Source organism: Pinus tabuliformis, chromosome 3_1 (assembly GCF_031772625.1).
Source record: "Pinus tabuliformis cultivar Carrire ecotype Pingquan chromosome 3_1, CPIR1, whole genome shotgun sequence".
In the NCBI taxonomy this organism is placed as follows: domain Eukaryota; kingdom Viridiplantae; phylum Streptophyta; class Pinopsida; order Pinales; family Pinaceae; genus Pinus; species Pinus tabuliformis.
Window position 1 is genome coordinate 5224019 of NC_142301.1, and position 19092 is coordinate 5243110.

At 38.9% G+C, this 19092-nt stretch overlaps 1 pseudogene across 3 annotated transcripts in view; it reads right to left on the reverse strand.

The window, feature by feature from the left end:
• Positions 1-4765: 4765 nt before the first annotated feature.
• LOC149185493 (F-box/kelch-repeat protein SKIP4 pseudogene) overlaps positions 4766-19092 on the reverse strand; it is a 96109-nt pseudogene continuing 81782 nt past the window's right edge. For all 3 annotated transcript variants that reach the window (XR_016255630.1, XR_016255631.1, XR_016255629.1), the window contains one exon: positions 4766-6018. The product of XR_016255630.1 is annotated as an F-box/kelch-repeat protein SKIP4 pseudogene, transcript variant X2 (transcript). The remainder of the gene's footprint in view (positions 6019-19092) is intronic.

Consider the following 19092-nt stretch of genomic DNA (forward strand, 5'->3'; position numbering starts at 1 on the left):
GTTCATTCAATAGAAAGTGCGATGGTTGTAGGCAGCTCAATAAATGATGCAGTTCTTGTACACGTCCCATGTGATATATTAGTTAAGTCATAAATCCACCGCTACATGATTTATCCCACCCATGAAGACAATGAAGACAATGAAGTGCTAATTGGTAATGGCAGCTTCCTTTGTACATGCCATGATGCTACAAGTATGACTTGGTATTGGCAGATTACATAGACTTAATGTGGTAGAGTTAAATCCACTTTAAATGAAGTGCTTACGTTTTGAAGGGGGTAGCCACATTTTTTTTCATATAACCAAGTAGATACACCATAGGAAAATACTTTAATGACATCATTCCATCTTTTCGGACCATCATATTATTTGCTTTAGTGATACATTGATGTATGATGATAAAGGAGGTGGCCCCTTCAATATTGTCTTAACATTTAAAATGTTTTCATTGAAGTGTAAAAGGGTATCGTTTTGTGACGTGCTTTTAACCTTGTCTTTCTTGTGAAATAAAGGGGTTGATTACTTATTCATGTAAAGCATTTGCACAATGAACTTCTAATTAATTCCACCAGAAGCCAAATCATAAATAAATGGAGTCAAATAATAAACCAAGATCATAGCACAGTAATCCACCACATGAAACAATGTTTAGCACCTATGAACCATCGTATTCAACCATTCTCAAATATTACAGCGACTTCGCCCCTCCAAGTTACCCCTGAATGATGGATTTACCATTCGTCAATAATAGGGGTAACAAAAAGCGATGATGAATTATATAAGTGGTTAGTTATTTCATTGCATTGACTAATATGTGCAAAACATTCATGCCAATCATGACACAGGTATTGTAACTATACATTGACAAAGTTTATAGGTGTTCAGTTGACATTATGATATTTAGTACAAAGCTTATAAGAATATTTCAAAATTAGTGTTTTAAATAATAAAAAATGACCAATTACACTTTAACTTGAAGAATTTTGAATAATTTACGGAAAAGTTAGCGTATGGTGGGTTTGCTGCATCCAAGGGCAGCTTTTGCATGGAACCAAAGAAAGCGAAAAAAAATGGATGTACGCAACACCTAACATGCAACTGATTCAAAAGCAAAAGTATTGCATTTTAAATTTCTTAAAAACAGGATGGATTGTCTTGCACTTTAAACATCTAAGACACAGAATGGATCATAAGGATTTTCAATTTCAGATTTTTCTTAGACACACAAGACTGATTTGGTCACTGTGGACATTCAGTGTAAGATTTATAGACATACAACCAGAAGGATTCTTTTATAAATTTACAAGGCAACCCTATATTATCTATGAACCTTATTTGAATACACCCCACATGAGGGTATATCTCAAGATTCAATACACATTATTAAGACAATCAAGACAGCTGTAAATGCACAAACGTGAACAGGCAATCACCCATACCCAAGCTCTTGCCCCTTGGCTGTTGCCTTATTAACTTTCCTAAACAGATTATCATTTTTAACCTAGGATCTATTGAGCATTGAGATGTTAAAAAAAATCAAGATGCATAGACAGCTGTAAATGCACAAAAGTGAACAGGCAATCACCCATACCCAAGATCTTGCCCCTTGGCGGTTGCCTTATTAACTTAAACAGGTTATCATTTTTAACCTAGGATCTATTAAGCACTGAGATATTAAAAAAATCAAGATGCAAACCATCACCTTTTTACACTCTTACATATTATTTAATAAATATTTAGGTTTGCACTTTCATTTTTTTAATCCCTCGCCATGAGTGGGCCTAATGGTTAAGAGCATGTGTTTCCTCCTAAGAGGTCACATGTTCAAAACCAGAATCCCTCGCCATGAGTGGGGCCTAATGGTTAAGAGCATGTGTTTCCTCCTAAGAGGTCACATGTTCAAAACCAGAGGGGGGTAGAGTATGTATGTCTTCGTAGACTTGGCAGTCAAATCGCTGCACGGAGGTGGGTCCCTTGTCCCACAAACAAGGGGATCTCATACACCAATTTGGTGTCTGGCTTGGTCGTGACCTTAAAAATGGATATTATTACTATATTATTATTATTAGATCCAAAATTAAAATGAAACCATGTTAGTTTAGTTACAAGTTTATCATATACTGAAAAAATAATACATCCTAACCGTTCTTGCTTTTCATATCATTTTCTTAGCATTACACACATCATTGAAACCAAAATCAAGACAACTGCAAATGTCACAAAGAGGACACGCACCCAAGAACTTGCCGCTTGTGCTGTCTAGTAAGCTCTCCAAAACATGCACGCAACACCTAACATGCAACTGATTCAAAAGCAAAAGTATTGCATTTTTAATTTCTTAAAAACAGGATGGATTGTCTTGCACTTTAAACATCTAAGACACAGAATGGATCATAAGGATTTTCAATTTCAGATTTTTCTTAGACACACAAAACTGATTTGGTCACTGTGGACATTCAGTGTAAGATTTATAGACATACAACCAGAAGGATTCTTTTATAAATTTACAAGGCAACCCTATATTATCTATGAACCTTATTTGAATACACCCCACATGAGGGTATATCTCAAGATTCAATACACATTATTAAGACAATCAAGACAGCTGTAAATGCACAAACGTGAACAGGCAATCACCCATACCCAAGATCTTGCCCCTTGGCTGTTGCCTTATTAACTTTCCTAAACAGATTATCATTTTTAACCTAGGATCTATTGAGCATTGAGATGTTAAAAAAAATCAAGATGCATAGACAGCTGTAAATGCACAAAAGTGAACAGGCAATCGCCCATACCCAAGATCTTGCCCCTTGGCGGTTGCCTTATTAACTTAAACAGGTTATCATTTTTAACCTAGGATCTATTAAGCACTGAGATATTAAAAAAATCAAGATGCAAACCTTCACCTTTTTACCCTCTTACATATTATTTAATAAATATTTAGGTTTGCACTTTCATTTTTTTAATCCCTCGCCATGAGTGGGCCTAATGGTTAAGAGCATGTGTTTCCTCCTAAGAGGTCACATGTTCAAAACCAGAGGGGGGTAGAGTATGTATGCCTTCGTAGACTTGGCAGTCAAATCGCTGCACGGAGGTGGGTCCCTTGTCCCACAAACAAGGGGGTCTCATACACCAATTTGGTGTCTGGCTTGGTCGTGACCTTAAAAATGGATATTACTACTATATTATTATTATTAGATCCAAAATTAAAATGAAACCATGTTAGTTTAGTTACAAGTTTATCATATACTGAAAAAATAATACATCCTAACCGTTCTTGCTTTTCATATCATTTTCTTAGCATTACACACATCATTGAAACCAAAATCAAGACAACTGCAAATGTCACAAAGAGGACACGCACCCAAGAACTTGCCGTTTGTGCTGTCTAGTAAGCTCTCCAAAACAAGAACTGGAAGGTTTAAGTAAAATCACTGTACTCCAATATTGTCTTCACGCATATTTCTTGAGGATGACATTGGACTTCAAGAGAATATCCACAGAATTTGGAAGCCATATATCCATAGACAGCCAAACTCCATATACAGAATGCTATAAATTACCTCACAAGGTACCTGCAACGGATGTGCATGGTATGGAGGCCATGTTAGTGTTGGAAGCCATGTTAGTGTTCAGGTTCAATGCATGTTTAGTTTCTATTCATAACTTGTCAAACCTGCAGCATGTCAAGTAATTGAGAGTGCAATTTTCTCTTCAAGGATGGTGGATAGCAAAACAATGCCATTCCACCTGACAATACCTAGTTGAGCACTGAGCTGATCTCCCAGCGTTGTTAACATGCAAGCTATCTTCAGTGACCTCAATAAAAAACTCAAACTAAGAATGATTTTTTTTTTAAACCAAGAATTATTACTAAACAAAGGACAGTATCACCCCACTGGTCACACCTCAAAAGACAATAAACATTGGAGAACTGATGTCAACACCTAACACCATATTGTTTGAAGGATCTCGGCCATGAAATCTTGCAGTTACAAAGATGCATGTTTACTTGTCGATTAATATCTGATCAAAGCCAGATGCATTGTAAGAAATGAAAACAAAAATCCATGTTTTCCTTGAAGAATGGCAAATCAGAAGGAATGAATTCCAATGTCATTCCACATGATAATACCTAGCTGAGAAGTGAACATTCTTCAAATAATTGTTGACACACCAGCTCTCTTCAGCAACTGGAATGAAGAACACTCAAAACAATCTAAAAATGATCATTAAACAAAAGGTGATATCGCATCATTAGTCATAATTCAATTGACCTACAAATAGGTTGTTTAAAGCATCTCAGCTATGAAACGTTGCAGTTATAAAGATCCATAATTTCTGACTTCACCAGGCTAGTTAACAAAATATTAATGGAAGAATGTGTTTCATATCCACGGCAAAAAAGAGAAACCCTAAAAGGAACTGTCTGCTAAACAAGTAACTCTCTAGCATCAAGATTCAAAATACAGTGCAGTTCTATATGATAAATAATTAATTACATTAACTTGTATAGAAACAATAATGTGATGGAAGTTGCACCAATATAAATAGATTCCTTGGCATGCAGCAATGACACTGATAACAATTCTGGCATTTGTCAAATCGCAATGGTTTTGCAGCTAATAATGCATTTGTCAAATCACAATGGTTTTGCAGCTAATAATGTGTGTTTCATATCCAAGGCAAAAAAGAGAAACCCTAAAAGGGACTGTCTGCTAAACAAGTAGCTCTCTAGCATCAAGATTCAAAATACAGTGTGCAGTTCTATATGATAAATAATTACATTAACTTGTACAGAAACAATAATGTGATGGAAGTTGCACCAATATAAATAGATTCCTTGGCATGTAGCAATGACACTGTATAACAATTTTGGCATTTGTCAAATCGCAATGGTTTTGCAGCTAATAATGATATCATCTACAGAGCCCAATCCAGGAATAGAAGTCGTCAGCAATGTTCCCCTGACCCTTCCTACCTTCTCCAAGTCTAGCATCAGAGTCTGTAGACCCCTTCCTATAACAAAAAGCATGTTCCCAATAGCTGTAATTCTGCATGGTGTTTTTATTAAATAAGTAGATATTCTCCCAACAGGTACCCAGCTCTGATTTTCCTTATCTAACATCATCAGTTTAATACCTGTAGTTTGATCTAACATGTACACATTATCTCCCACCACTATTGCAGGACCACACCAATTCATGGTCATTTCATTATCAAAAGGAGACCATACATCATTTAATGTGTCATAGACAGCTGCACAAGTATCTGGGAATACATTTGTACTGATGTGCCTGATATATATTCTACCATCGAAAGACAATGATTCTCCAAGGTCTGGCAAAATATTTAAGTCTTCATGGGGTGTCCAGTTATTTGCTTCTGAATCATATGTTTCCCAAGAAGTCAGTGCTTCTGAGTTGGATCCCATTCCCCCAATTGCATGGAGACGCCCGTCACTGACTCCACTAACAAAATGGAACCTTGCTGTCACCATGTTTGCAACCTGCTCCCACTTGTTTAGTAAAGGATCATAGCAGTAGACCTCATTGGTCGCATCTTCAGTCCAACCACAGCCACCAAGTAAGTAGAGTTTCCTTCCAAGAACTTCACATGTCATTCCAAATCTCTTCGAACATGCATAAGGCAGACTAGGGAGCTTCTTCCACTTTCGCCTTGCAGGATCAAGCACATAGCAATGAACGCATTCAGAGCTATCTCTACACAGTGCATAAATCCAACCATCTGCAATTCCCAGCCTTTGACGATGGAAATACAGTTCATTAGATAAAAAATCCCTCCATTTCTTAGAAACACATTTGAGAAGTTGATGATCTCTACGAGGCACCCTTGCTAGGCAGAGAATTCCAATGTCATGAGGAAGACCAGGAATCAATTCAGACTCAGTACCTCCAAAATCAGAATCAACTTGACCTCTTGTCTTCTCAACATACGATTCAATATCTGAGTATGGCTGCGTGTAAGATTCCATATGAATGTGTTCTTATAAAAGTACTGCACTCACAATATGTACAATGAGATGATATCAGCAGACACAAAAGGATTTTTAAATAGAGGTCAAGCCCTAATTCTTTAAAAAGTTCTTTAAACCATATATCATAAAGCATTAACTAGATATTTTTGTCATTAAAATGCAAACACGTATGCATTCACGATTCCACTGCTCTCACAAAACAAATTCATATTGAAAATTGTTGGGCCTCTAAAAAGCTTAGTACACTGGCCAAATTTCGTTAAATGTTATTCAACACACAATTATGGCAAAGACAACAATAAAGTGCAGTTTAGTATAGAGGCAAATAGTCTGATGTGAGGACTCAATGGGACTCGACTCATTAAATTTAAACTTCTCAACATGTTCCCAACAACTGCACAGAAAATAAAAAATTGGCATTTTTTAACACTTTATTCGTCTTATAGATTACAGCACAATTATGCCGTCCAGGAATTTGACACTGCTGAAAACATTTTAAGTTCTAAACAAGGAAATGTCCGTAAGAGAATCAGGGTTATAGAAAGGGAAACGTCAACATAATATGCTATCTGAGGGAGGGGTTAGTATTTTCAGAATTGGATAACTGCACACATGCCCAAATAACATGTACTTCCTGCCTCTGAAATTTTTCTCCACATTCTAATTTCAAAACATTTAGAGCCTATTTTTCATTTTCTTACCTTACCCGCTTTCTTTCTTTGAAAGATTTTGTTGATGGGATGATTTAACAGTGAAGAAGGCATCTCAGGCCACCCACCAAAGTGTTAAATTTTTATGACCGATCTGCACTTCATATAAATCAAAATTCTAAACTACGAATCTGACAATTCAATTACCCATATCAAAAATTTTGGACCATGTATACTAAAAAGATCTGGACTGTAGATTCACAAGTGCAGACACTGCATTCTACAGCAAAATCAGAACAGCATGCTGTAGATACTACATCTGCATAAAATCAGAGTTCTGGAAATTATGACTCCACCAATATGAAGTCTGCAGCACTCAATCACCTTGTATTCGCAGAACACAATGATTACAAAGCAATAAGCTAAAAACTTCATGTATCTTCTCATCTAATACACACAAGTGAATTGCCCTCAGTCTCTTTATTGAATAGGAGAAATTAGGGTTTACAAAAGGAAGACCATGCCAGTGGTGCACCTGGGTTGAAGAGAGAAACCTAACCCTAAATGCATGCACCTCCGTTGGGAAGAGTACACTTTCATGCGAGGATAAGGCAACCTAGAATAGAGCGCCCACTAAGAGAAAAGTTGTTTCGCCCATACTTGCATCTCTCTCCTTGGAAACCGTGCCTACAGTAAATCTGGAACTCTCTCTAACCATGCACTTATCTAGATTCTAAACTGAGGATGAAAATAACACTTTTTAGAGATGTTGCATGCATGCAATATCATTGAGTCTACTTCACTGCTACACCTACCTAATGCACATTGCTCACAATCTGCACAAGGATCTAGGTGGGATTGGATCTGATTATCACAGCTGTATGGATCTACTCATTATCACTGGAACAATACTGAATGAGAATACCTGGGAGCAACAAGTAAACTCTAACACTCCCTCTTTACGAGGAAGGCGTTCCCCACCAAACCAAGTCCCTCCTTCAACATCTAAAACTTTCCCTTAGATAGGGGCTTGGTCAAAATTTCCTGCCACCTGGAAATCTGAAGGGAACATTATTCAGGACCATTGCTCTTTTCGAAACCATGCCTCTACGAAAATGGTACTGAATATCGATGTCCTTGTACCGATCATGAAACAATGCATTGTCAGGAGCCCAATGCAATGCTGATTGTCAGAGTAAACACAAGTGATCTCCAACATTTCATTTGTCAACTTGGCTATCAACTTGCAAAGTTGTATGGCATGACAAGCAAAAGAGGCTGCCATATACTCTGCCTTTGCTGAACAGAGTGCAACTGCTGACTACTTCCTGCTGAACCAGGAAATCTTACATGTGCCCAAGCTGAAACAAAAACCAGAAGTGTTATTCCTATTAGTTGCATCTCTTGCCCAATCAGAATCAACAAAACCATGCAGCACCAACTCATGATCTACCACATACCTCAAGCCATAATGAACTATGGCCTCCCAGTATCAGAGCACATGTTTGGTAACTTTCCAATAAATCTGCTTGGATTCAACCATGAACTGGCTCAAAGTATTCACTGCAAAACATACATCAGGCTTGATATTCACATGATACATCAACGAACCAATCAAATTCCTATTTAAAAAAGGATCTACTGAATATGTGTTGATTTGTGGTAGCATCAGATGTGCTCTAGCCATGAAAAATCGTGGAGAGGCTAAAGCACATGAGATTTCCAAGAGCCAGAAATGGTTTGGGGAAATTCCACGCGGTTGGAGAGATTTTAAAATAATTAATATTTTTAATGGGTTCATAAGTCTAAACTTAGGAAAATTAAAATATGAATGGGTATTAATATAAAAATGGGTGAGAATGTTCTAAATGACATGGATCAAACCAAATCTAATCTTAGTCATTGATTTGAGACTTAATCTCAACCATTGAAGATTCAACAAGAAAAGTATAAGAAGAGGCTTGAGGGTCAAGTCGGAGATACACCAAGATTGATCAGTTAGTTCGATTTTCTGGAGCGGGGCTTGCTGAGAAAATTCGAACAAGTGATCTGTTACAGCGAGGGGTAGTGAGTACATAGCAGAGAGGCAGAGATAGTGCCAAAGGGTCAGCACAGTGACCAAAGACGCTGAGGCAACTAGAGCTACACAGAGGCAACAGGAGCCACACAGTGGCAGCTAGGGATTGCACAGAGGCTGAGGGGCCTGCATGGGTGACGCAGAAGGCCAGAGAGTTGACGCAGGGAGTCAGAAGGCTAACGCAGAGGGTTCAGGAGCTACATTGAGCCTAGCAGGGCTGACGCAGAGCCAAGAGGAAGTGCCCGAAGTATTTTCGTGGGGCAGACTAGAGCTGAGAGGCTGAATATCTATCTCCGAGAAGAGGTATTACTGTCGTATAACAATCTTTGTTGGGTGAGCCATTTCGACACCCTAGTTGTACTCAAGAATCTGCATAATAATAAAACCCTTGGAACTGTTTCACGGGTTTTCCCGCATTGGGTTTTCCCGGGGACGATTGTCCAAAAATAACAATGTCCCTTGTGTGTTTGTCTCAGTATTTTTCAGTTGTTGATCTGTATATGAGTTAAGGCTGCATTTGTGTTTATTTTCGGTATTTATATTTATAAATAGCTAGTTAATGGAATAAACAAGTAGGAGAAATAAACCAGATAATGTAGTAGGGATTTCTAACGACTCAGACTTAGAAATTTCAACAATATGAATCTAGATTCTAAATCAACAGATTATTTAAAAATTGACACTGTAGGAGTGGCCAATGGTTTGAAATCTAGCATCTAAAACTTAATGATGATGAACCACATTAGATGGTTCGAAACACAATGGTAATTATTTCAATTATGTGATGGATCCAGAAGACAGCTATCTAAATCTAAAACCTTTTCAAAATCTCCACTGTGTACTAACCTTATCCAAGGAAGTACTCACTCGTAGCCTTGCACCCTACCAAACTTGTAGACCTAGAAAGTAAAGGCCTATGTTCATATCAAATTAGTGGACCGTATCCTCCTTGCACTATGCAATGAGCTTCCCATAGCTATTTGAAAGGCTCAAATCACCTACATATAGGGAGTTGTAGCCTCAAAATCTAACAGGCCTTGTGAGAGGCCTCACAAAGCAAGAGCCAGACCAAGATGCAACAACGAGGTGGTTTCCCTTGTCACCTTAGCACTCCACCTCATGCTCTTTAGTAGAATTCCACCACATGGGAGGCTTCCCAATGTCTCACCTAAAGGATATTCTAAGTAAATTGGCTCAAGGTGATATATGTGAAAGGCTAAGCAAGGTACTTCTTCTATGGATTAGGGCACAATTCTCTATGTAAAAAGCCTTTAAAAGAATACTTGGTTTCTAGGGTTTCAAGATGTAGCTCAACAAAAGTGTATCTACGCATGGAAGCCCAAAGAAAACGTTTCCTTAAATATGATATCAACAATAGATGGAAAAACTTCAAATAAGCCCTAAGTTGAGGCCTTTTGTAGGATTATGGTTTTATTAGGGCACTAATTTCCTAGGGCCGATGACATCAGTCGTACTGGGGCAATTTTCACCATGAAAGAGGCCAAATTCTGAGTGTGTGAGTTCAATCAAGGTGAAAACAAGCCAAAGCAGATCCAACGACTTGCTTCAAACAACCCTAGTTGAATTCGGCCCTTGCCCTAGCCGTAGCGGCTTGCCTTATAGGGCCTAGGAAAATAGGAAAAGAAAAAGAGAAAATTTCCAATGAAATTTTACCACCACAAGGATCCCAATGCCTTTCCCTACTTGGGTGATGGAGTCTTTAGGGCTAAATTTAAGAGATATCAAATTCATGCATGGAGTAAGGGGGAAAACCCTAGTTTTCACTTTCAAACCCTAACTATATTTTTATGAGGGGAGAAATTAACTAGAAGAAAGCTCTCTAGGAGGTCTTCTAGGGAATTCAAGGAAAATAGATTTAACATGCAATAATTTACCAAGTTTTCCATTAAAAATAAGCATTTAGACAAGGAACAATAGAAAACCCTGGCAATATTTCATCACATGAAAAACCATAAAAGATATGCAAAAATACTCACAAATTTTCCAAGGAATTGCTTTCTTTCAATCTCAAAAAGACATCTCCAATACACAAACTAATCTCCAATAGCAATAGCTCCACAAAAAATCACATCTCCACAAGTAGTTAGTAGCAAAGGCTAAGTCGAGTTGTCTATAAGGAGACCGAAATCCCAACAAGTGTTGATAAACAAATGAATGGAGTGATTTTCCTTTTATAGGAGGTCTATCACTTTCATTGATCTAATTAAAAGTCCCTAAACAAATTTGATTTTGAGTAGACATAAAGTAAATGGGTTACAAGCCAACCCAATAGCTCAAAAAAATAAAATATGTCATCATTTTCCCACACGTGTGAGTCATAAGGCCTCTCTAAGCATGATATCATGCCCTTTTAGGGCTAAAAATGCTCCAAAAGCATAATGAAAAGGCTAGATGTGTCTCTAAGCATCATGATCAACCACAATTTGAGGAATGGTCCTCAAATCAAGTGTTAGAACATCTCCATGTATCCAAAAGCTAGCTTTGGGTGCCCTGCGTCATCTCCATGGGTGCCATCTAGACAACGTAGTGTACTCTCTCTCCAGCATTGGGGCTCCATGAGGTAATACAAGCCCTCCCTAATCATCTTAAGGATGATCATCATCATCTAAGCTTTGAATCAAGGCATGCCCATCAAGTAGTATCAAGGGCATGTTGATTGGAGTAGAGAAGGAAGGATTTTTCTTGCCTAAACACTAAAGCTAGCAGGACCCACAAGATAGCCACGTAGCAAAATATTAATTTATTCAACTATTTCCTAAAGTTGGACTTGGGAAAATTAAAATTTCCTAAAGTCAACTAATGATTTAATCTCAGCCCTTCAACAAGTTTTAATCTCAATCATTGAGAGAGGCAGTGGGGCCTAGTTCGAATTATAAGCGGGAATAGGGTGCAGAAGTGGCCATATTAAAGAGCATAGAGTGTGTGTGTTAGTTCAGTAGCAGAAGTTAGGGTTTCAGCAGTCAACCAGGAAGATCAATGACCAAGAGATTTAGAAGGACAAGGCCAAATAGCCTTAGCTCAACCCAGAATTAGTGCGGTCATACAACAAGCTAGTGTGAACAGGAGGAGGTCGTACTGTGCAGCCATACAACACATACCAGTGCACAGAGAGGTCGTATTGTGTGGTCATACCATAGCACAAGTGTGCAGGGGTTGTTTTGATCTTGCTCGGATCATCTATTTAGAGGGATTTGTTGTAGAAGAGAAGTTTTCTCTTGTATAAATTTCTGAAGATCATTATTTGCTAAGCTAATAGAAAACAAACACAGTTTGCAGGTTTTCCTATCTTACGTGTTTGAATGTGTTTTTGTCTTCAGTTCAATTTAATTTTTGTTGAGCATGCTATGTTAGAAAACTCAATGTATTTGTAATTTTAAGTTTCCAGAATAGAAATTATTTATATTTCTAGTTGCACACTTAGAAAATTGCAAATCAGTCGTTGGGTTTTAAGGGAAACTAACATGGTATCAGAGTAGGGCCTCTGATTGAAAACCAAGCATGTTTCATCTTCAAGAGCAGGTTCTGCAATACAGACGGAGTGAGTTCACTAGTTCGACTTCGTCGCTAGGGTTTCTAGACAGTGTGAATTCACAGTATGGCTTATCAAGGTCTCAGATTTGAGGACAAGTCAAACGGTGCATCCAACTTCTACTCATGGCATGAGAGAATTGACATGGTCAAGAGGAACACGGGGTATGGGAGTTTTTGGATAATGTCCTAATGACCCCCAATGACCTCAACAGTTGGCTTTGCATAACAAGAGAGATGCCAAGGTGAGGAGAATCGTCTTGTAAGGAGTCAAAGACCACATCATTCCTCACTTGACCGAAAAGAAGTCAGCCAAAGCTATGTGGGCAGCCATCATTGACCTCTATGGGTTCAAGCAAGGCCAGAAAGCTAGTACTGAAGGATAAACTGAAGACCATCAAAATGTCGAAGTCAGATTATGTGGTGTCTTATCTCACCAAAGTTACCCAAGTAAGGGATGATTTGGCTGGTGTGCGCGAGACAATTTCAAATAAAGACTAGGTGAGTTTTTTCTTGATGGGTTTCACCAAGGCCTCAGAAAATTTTACGGATGGAATATGTGCCAGAGAGAAGCTTCCGGACTAGGAGCAATTATGGGGTGATTGTGTCCAAGAAGAACTTCATAGACATGCTCAGTGAGGGTCTCGCACCAAGACTAAAGATGAAGAGAACTTTTTTCTGTCCAGCAAAGGAGGCGGTCAAAGGGAAAGAAGAACAGTGATGGTGGTGAGTCGAGCTCCATGGGAGAGAGGAAGAAGAGAGAACTCAGCAAGATCAAGTGTTTTTCGTGCCACTAGTTCGGGCACCATACTATTAAGTGCCCTAACCAAAAGAAAGGGTCCAAGAAGGACCAAGTAGAAGCCTCTCCAAAGATAGAGGAGGTCTTTTCTCAATTTGAGAATGAGTTCTCACTTATTACCTACATGGAAATCTTAGTGGCTACCAGTTTAAGGTATGTAGACAACTGTGTGTCCTATCAATGACAGGGAACAAAAACTACTTCAACAAACTGACAGAGGACATGCAGTCCCATATTGAGATGCAAGATGACAGGAAGGACTCAGTCGAGGGCGTTGGTACAATCAAATTTGAGAGGGAGTTAGTAACCCCTTGTTTCTCAGAGGTGTCCTTTACATTCCAAGGCTCAAGAAGAACCTCATTTCAGTTTCAGCGTTGGAGGATAAGGGGTACGAGGTGACCTTCAAACAACGTAGGGTGTTTATAAAACCATCAAACTCCAAGGTGGCTAAGTAGATTGGGGTCATACATAAGAACTTGTATAGATTGCAGTTTGAGACAGCCACAACATTAACCAACAGAGGGAACCATGACACAGGCAGAGAGCTTGGGGAGTTATGGCATAGGCGCATGGGGCATCTGCACCATGGTGCGCTGAAAATCCTCAAAGAGATAACGACGAGGTTGCCACAATGTAGCATGGACCAACATGAGGTGTGCAAGGGTTGCACACTTGCAAGTATGCCAAAACCTCTTTTCCCCGCAAGGATAACAGGGCCAAGGGCATCTTAGACCTTGTTCATTTAGATGTTTGTGGTCCCTTCTCTTCAGTATCCCTCTCAGGGTACAAGTATTATGTCACCTTCGGAGATGGTCACTCGAGGAAAACTTGGATATTATTTATGAAGAAAAAGGATGAAGTCTTCTCAAAAATTTAGGAGTTTAAGGACTTGGTTGAGAACTAGACTAGAAAGAAAGTCAAGGCACTAAGGTCAAATAATGGTGGGGAGTACACCTCAAATGCCTTCAAGGAGTTTTGTGCCAAGAAGGGAATCAGGAAGGAGTTGACCACACCATATAGCCCTTACCAAAACGGGGTTACAGAGCACAAAAACAAGGACATAGTTGGAGCGGCCAAACTAGGTGTTGAAAATGTAGTGAGCAAGGTCTTTTGGCCTGTGCCTTAGCTAGTGAAAGACCTTGAGTTGTCCTCATGAGTTAGACTTTAGTTAGGATGAGTTATTTCCACTTTACTAGAATAATCATGAAGTTAACATGTGTATAGTTGGAGCTTAAGCTAAGTGGAGTCTTAATCAGTTTGACTACAGAACCAAGTGGCAATTAGCAGTTCAGTTAGAGCGAGTTAGTCTTCAGTCTTGATTGAAGGAAGAGCGAGTTAGATCTCCAGTGTTGATTGGAAAGAGCACGAGTTAACAACTCTAGTGATGATTCAAAGGAGAACAAGTAACTCTCTCAGTTAACTTGCTATCACAACTCGAGTTTTAAAGTTGAACTAGCTTAATTTAGCATGGATCAAATCTATAAAGAGAGGACAAAGGCACAACTAAATTACAATTGTTTTGTGCATGAAGGATTGTGACAAGACAGAGCTCACAAGTTAGTGTGAGAGAGCCTTGATTGTGGAGAGCATGAATTGTGTCCTAAAGAATAGGAGCACATGTGCACTAGAATATAAGAGGATTGGTTGTGTGTAGGTTGTGTGGCGCTGAGGTCCTAGAAAATAGGAGCTCAAGTGCACTAAGAAATAGGGCCAGAAGTGCACTAGGAAATAGGAGATTAGCGCAAGGAATATGGAGACCAAGTGCGCAAGGAAGAGGGAGCATAATTGAAGCAAGACAACAAGGTTTGCAGAGCAAGTCAAGGAGGCAACGGAGGATCAATTGTGTGCAGGAACCGAGATCAAGTAGTGATCAAGGCAGGCCAAGATCAATTGTATCCGCTAATATTTGTGTGAGAAGCAAAACGCTTTCTCAAGAGAGACAGATTGCTTTGTAATAGATTCAATTGCTCCAAGAACAATCAATAAAATAGCCACATCAAACAAGCATGTTTTCCCAGTTGGGTTTCCTAAGAAAAACAAGTGTGTCAATATTTGTGTGACATTTTTTTATCTTTGTATTTTTATTTCGTTGCTTCTCTATTGTTAAGAAATTTTGTATCTTGGTGAAAGTTAACTAGATTCATTTTTCAATTATTCATCTAAGTAGTTGCAAAGTTTCGTGGAAACTTAACACGGTGTCAGAGCAGAGATCGATATAAATACTAGCACCAGATTGACCAGTCAATGAAGAGCGCAGATTAGGCAGGAGGCTTACGCTAGAGTTTGAAGAGCAAAGCAGTTCTTTGGATAGCAGTATGGAATTCCAAGGACTAAGGTCAGATCACGGTTTAGAGGAAGCCTCGAATTTCTGCGCATGGAAGGAGTGGATATCAATTGTGTTGGAAGATAACGGGGTGCTTGAATTTGTGAAGCAGTGAATATTGCCACCTACAGATGCCCAAAAGTTGGCCCAGCATAACAAGAATGACACCAAGGCCAAGAGGATCATTCTTAAGGGGATCAAAGACCATATTATCCCTCATCTCCATGAGAAGAAGACAACATATGAGATGTTTAAAGCCATCTTAGATCTGTATCAAGGTTCCAGTGATGCCAGGAAGCTTGCTCTCAAGGAGAAGCTAAGAAGTATCCGGATGAGCAAAGGAGAGCCCATCATCAGATATCTTTCAAGTTCACTCAAGTTTGGTATGAGCTAGGTGGTGTGGGCGAGACAGTAGAGAAAAAGTTTTTCAGGACTCCATAAGTCTTGGTATAGTTTCCAGGATGAGTGGCAAAGAGAATATTCCTAGTTGGGAAAGGTTATGGAGTGACTGCGTTCAAGAAGAAATCAAGAGAGGGACGAGACCTAGTAGAGAATCTCCAGCAAAGGACAAAGGGACTTTTCCCTGGCAGGAAAAGGTAGCAAAGCCAAGGGGAGTAGGGACCAAGGAGAAGTTGAGTCCAGCCAAAAGGGCGAGAGGAAGAAGAAGGATCTAAGCAAGATCAAGTGCTTCCATTGCCATGAGTTTGGACACTATTCCACTAAGTGTCCTAATCAGATAAGGAGTCCAGTAAGGATCATGTAGTTGAATCAACGGAGGTAGATGTGTTTTCTGCCTAGTTCGAGAAAGATTTCTCATTGATAGCTTGCATGGCAAGCTCAACAGACAGCAGTGTATGGTATATTGATTCAGGAGCATCCTTCCATATGACCAGGAGCAAGAAGTATTTCAACCACCTGAAGGAGAAGGACATGTAGTTTCAAATTGAGCTAGGAGATGATGGCATGTATGCGACTACAGGAGTTGGCATTGTCAGTTTTCAAAGGGAGTCAAGTAATCCCCTCCATCTCAGAGATGTACACTATGTTACATACCTGGAGCATAATCTTATTTCAGTAACTACCCTTTCAGACAAGGGTTATGATGTCATCTTCAACAGAGGTAAGGCTTACCTCCAACACTTGGCTTCTTGATGTAAGAAGCAGATAGGTGTGTGGATGAAGAATCTCTACAAGTTCCAGGTAGAGACAAGCTCAGTCTTGAGCAGCAAGACGGGAAGTGCGCAAAGTAGAGAAGTGATGGTTGAGAAGAGCAGAGCTCTAAGGAAGTCCTTATCAAGAGCACGTTAGAGTACCTGAGAAGAAGCTACTCAAGATGGAGTCGCATCAAGTGTCTCAATTTGAGTCTCGACTAGTTGGTAGTTGGGTCGACTAGCAAGATTATGAGGAGCAGAGCCCAGGATGAGTGTGTTGAAATATGTAACTAGGTTTGGTCTTCATAATGGCATTTGTAATCATGATTTTATGTATTTAATGTAAAGAGAAAAATAAATTTATTATTATTATTCTTGAGGCATGGGTTTCATGTTCAAGGAAATTTATTTTTATAGTTCAAGATCCCATTGAGAGCTTCTAAGGCTTGTCATTGTGTCTACAAGTCAAGAAACTCATTGTCATATATGAAAGACCCTTTTTGGGCATGTTACATGTTGAAAAGAAAATTATTTGAGTCAATGCTAGAGTCAAAAGCCCTCCAAGACCTCCTCATAACACAATGAACAAGTCAACCTAGAGACATTTACAAGTCGGCCTAAAAACATGGACAAGAAGCCTATATAAAGAAGACTTCAACCTCACTTTGGAGACACACTTCACTCACTCTCACTGAGAATTCCACCTTGTATGGGATTCACTGATTAGCGGGATGATGGTATGATGACAAAGCAGTGCAGCTGGTCAAGACAGTTGAAGTACTTTTAATCATGAAATGGAAGTTGTCAAAGGAAGTCTAGATGACCAGAACTGGAAAAAAGGTTTTTAATCATGAAAGGGAAGTTGTCAAAGGAAGTCTAGATGACCAGAACTGGAAAAAAGGTATGTATGCATTTTTAAGTCATGTCATCATATAGTTGCAAATAGCCCTACCTCATGAGCATGATCAAAGAAAAGGGATCTCTTCCTTTGGAAAGATGCATGAACACATGGTTCACATATTGAAAAGATGAACTCAACATAATATGTCCTCATATGAGGTGGTTAACAACGATAAAGGAACTATGGATGGAAGTTGCTGAGGAACAATATGTGAAGAAAGAAAGAAGAGATCATGAGAAGTGCAACTATGGAAATCAACATCTGATGACTAGAAAAATTGGCCATGATATCTCCATGGAGAAGGCATGAAGACCCTGGTAAGGTCTGCAAAGAAAGGAGACCATTGACATTTAAATTCTTGGAGATGTGCTTATGAGTGTGCAGGATGTTGATGTTGAAAGCAAGATGTCATGATGAAAGGCCATCAAAAAAGGTAACTTTGATTTGATGTTCATTTTTTATTTTTGAACAACAACTGGATGGATTGATACAAGGCTACCGAAAGAGAGTTGTAGATGTTATCTACAACTAGCACTCATGTGGTTGGATGAAAGATCCTAAGGGGAAGCATGACTTGGAAGAAGAAGTCGTATGAAGAAAAGCCAGATGTGGATTAGAAGATCACTTTCTAATGAAGAAAAGGATGACATGACTAGCATAGTTCATGAAAATTTTTATATCAAATTTCTTCTTTCAGCATGTCGTCTTCTAAAGGAAAATCAAAGGTAGTTGTAGAAAACCCATTGCTACCCCCTATTATAGATTTAGATAAACTGCCCTTAGTTGACCAACAATATAAGATGTCTGAAACCCAATGTGAGTTTGACCTCTATGAACTTCACAATTGGGCAAAATAGAAATTCTTAGATGTTGGCGATGAATTGAGTATATGGGACTCCTTCCTTCCTCAATTCATTTTCCCTCAGACTCATTCCTTCCCTGAATTTGTAACCTGGTGTCACTTTAGGTATATCCTGAGTCAGAGAGCCATCATTGCCCAAAATAATGATATATTGTTTACAATTTCCCCTAAGTCAATATGCCAAATTCTTCAAATCAAACCCTCAGCCCCTCTGCATCCTTTTTTTGTAGATTCTCTCATGGAAATCTATCAGAAACTTACTTTTCCTCAGAGAGCCAAAATATTTGAAATATTTTTACCTGAAAATGCAAAATTGCCAAGAACAAGTCCACCATACCCTTCCTCAATGTTTCCAGAGATGACTAGACAAGTTATTTCAATGGTTTCATGTCTGTTAGGTTATCCAACCGATCAGTGGGTCGATGAAGTAATTCTGGGATTTTTATCAGTGTTTTCAGTAGGTGATAAACCATCACTTATGTTCAATTACAGTCAATTTTTGGCAGAAGCTATTCATGATCAATTTCTAAAGTTTTCTACTGAAGGAGCCTTCAAATATAAATCAGTTCTTGTGTACTTGTTCCTGTTTTATCAAGCAAACAAATTTCAATTTCCATTACAAAAGCTAGATGAACAGGGAAATCCTCAGTTTGTAATTCATTGGACTTCCTTGGTGAGGAAGAACACTAATGAATTTTCTTTCAGTGATTATGTAAATCAGTTTCTACATATGGCTTTGTGCTTGCTCAGTAGTGATATTATTCCTAGGATTTCACCTGAAA